Source organism: Cibotium barometz, chromosome 62 (genome assembly GCF_041138505.1).
Source record: "Cibotium barometz isolate CiBa-2024 chromosome 62, ASM4113850v1, whole genome shotgun sequence".
In the NCBI taxonomy this organism is placed as follows: domain Eukaryota; kingdom Viridiplantae; phylum Streptophyta; class Polypodiopsida; order Cyatheales; family Cibotiaceae; genus Cibotium; species Cibotium barometz.
The window spans coordinates 17,843,831-17,846,375 of NC_141107.1; the positions used below are offsets into that span (position 1 = coordinate 17,843,831).

A 2,545-nucleotide genomic window follows, 5' to 3' on the forward strand; every position below is an offset into this window, starting at 1 on the left:
AACCTTCCTCTTGGAAGCAAGACTCGTAATGAAGTGAAACTCGTAATGAAGTGAAACTCATAATGAAGTAAATATATATATATCTAGATAAATCCAGGAACATGCCCAAATTCACCTTTTAGGAACGTGCATGTTATATACTCACGGTAGTCAACCCACAAGACTATATAACTATCAACTCCATTATGCATAGTATGGACTAGATACTCCGACATCCCCACTAACGTCATCAATGCCCAATAGTGGGTGTAGAACTCTATATCAAGATATACTCACACACACTCCACACGCACACGTGTGCACACACACACACATAAGAAGTGAAGGTTGCTAGGCACACAAAAGAACTTACTCATAATGAAGTGAAGGTTACTAATAATTTCACAATAAAAGGCTAATTCTTTGTCTATTGTTGCAAGCACCTCCTCTGTGAAATTGTGCACGCAAATTATATAATGTAGCTGGAACGCATGGACAAATTCCGTATTAAGCACTCTAAGAAATGCTTGCAAGCTTCCTAATAAGTAAATGGTACAAAATGCCACCTCTACCTTTAGAAAAAATTAATATGACTGAAGCAGCAATGTGCCCAATGGTCACAATAGGCGCTATGCAGCTTTGTAGTCCTTTTACCATCTTAATAAACTTCTAAATCACTAGGAGCTTGGAAACCTTACTTGCAGATAAAACTAAAGAGCACATTAAAATTCATAAAAGTCAAATACATGTCACTTTGAGATAATAATCAATAACAGTCACCCTGAGCTCATAAATAAGCAAGTAAAATACAAATCACAAAAATCTAACGTAAACAATCTGCACCACTGATCATTCCTTTATTTTCCGAAATATCGGCTTAAAAGAACTTCTCAAAAGGCTCATAGGCTTCCTCAAAGGCAAGCAAAGTAGCACCACTACTATATCCATTGCCCCCACTGCAGAAAAGGACACAGTAGAATTCAAAGAGTTAGATTTCCTGCAAAACCTACCACAAGATTGAAACCAGCATGAAAAGACTAACCATCAGAGACCCACTGCAGAAAAGAACAGTAAAATTCCGAGAGTTAGATTTCCTGCAAGATCTACCAGTAATCAGAGACCTCTGCATTACACCCATTGCAATTGATTCTTCTGTGACCAGAAGAATGTCAATAAAATCTTCTTGCACATCCTTGACATCACAATGAGATTTTCAGGGAAGGGACACAAACAGTCATTTCATGGGTCTCTCTTTCACATCCTACACTGACAATTAGAGTAGACAATGGGCACAGCCTTGACACCTAATACCTGACGTTTGGCCAGCCCTAATCGCAAAATTAATTGCCCTAACCTTACCCCTAGCCCTAAAAATCATATTTCTATCAATAAAACTAACCCTAACACCTCAGAATAGAGCATTGGAAGGTGTACACTGTCAGAGTACCCAACCCTAGTCCTGCTTCTACCCTTATTCCAAGCCTTAACCTTGTCCCTTAAACCAGAACCTCGCAGTGATAACCCTCAACCCCAGACAAGAACGCTAAACCCGACCTCTTCCTCCCCAAATGAGACATTTTCACAAAGGCCAGCTGTGGTAGACTCACCTCAGAGCATCTTTCTAGCTGGTGTCCCGCTGACATTTTGTAATCCTGCTGCATCCACGAGTGTAAGGATTAGCAGCACCAGATCCATGGCAGTCATAGTAGGAGCGTCCAGCAGAAGAGCAAGGGACACGGTTAGCAGACAGGGCGCCATAGCTGATGTATCCCGAGGTCCCAGCCAAGATACGGCGACTGACCTCAGAGTCCATCAAAAACTCGGATCCCAGATCGCATTGGCCCAAAGAGCCATCGCAGAAGCCTGTCGAGGTTGAGGCAGAGTATTCGAAGTTATGGTTTAGGGTAAGGGCTAGGGTTTCAGGCAGAAGATAGGGAAGAGAGAGAAGAAGCAGGGCAACACGATACATTGTGAGAATTTCGCGGTGTTTAGGCAATGCAGGCAGAGTCTTCCTTTTTCTCTCTGTTTTCTGCTCGCAAGGCAGAGCTTGTGGCTATGACGATGGCGAGTGCGCGTGTCTCCGTCTCTCTCTCTCTCTCTCTGTGTCTGGACTCTGATGAGAATATAAGTCGCCTCACATGCAACCCCACACGGGAAGGTACCGCACCAGCTGCCGCATACCCGTACACGCACTACCAACCCTTCACTTGGGACCACTGTCCTTAATTAGCCATTAGGACTAATAAATCGTGCTCACCTTTTGCTCTAACCTTGATTTACTCCTTTACCCCAATTTAAGCAATCAACATGTTCCCCTCACGGTTTTCTCACACGGGGATTAAATAACGGTAGAGAAATATTTTCGTAAATTTCCAAGGTTCAAAGAGGTGGTTTCTAAGCATTCATTTCTTTCGGCAAGATATCTTTCTTACCTGGGTAGCCTAAGATGCTTGCATCAAGAGAAGACCACATGGAGATTAAAAACACACGCTAAAAACAGACGCACGTAAAATGAGAGGTCGTTTTTTACGTTTTCTCTTTATTGTGCACCTTTCTAACGTCTTTC

At 42.6% G+C, this 2,545-nt stretch overlaps 1 long non-coding RNA gene across 1 annotated transcript; it reads right to left on the reverse strand.

Annotated features, from left to right (window-relative positions):
* Positions 1-677: 677 nt before the first annotated feature.
* LOC147604203 (uncharacterized) lies at positions 678-2,083 on the reverse strand. The gene is made up of 2 exons (XR_015265418.1): positions 1,587-2,083; positions 678-935 (listed from the first exon to the last, which is right to left on the reverse strand). It is a non-coding gene; the product is annotated as an uncharacterized LOC147604203 (long non-coding RNA).
* Positions 2,084-2,545: the final 462 nt, after the last annotated feature.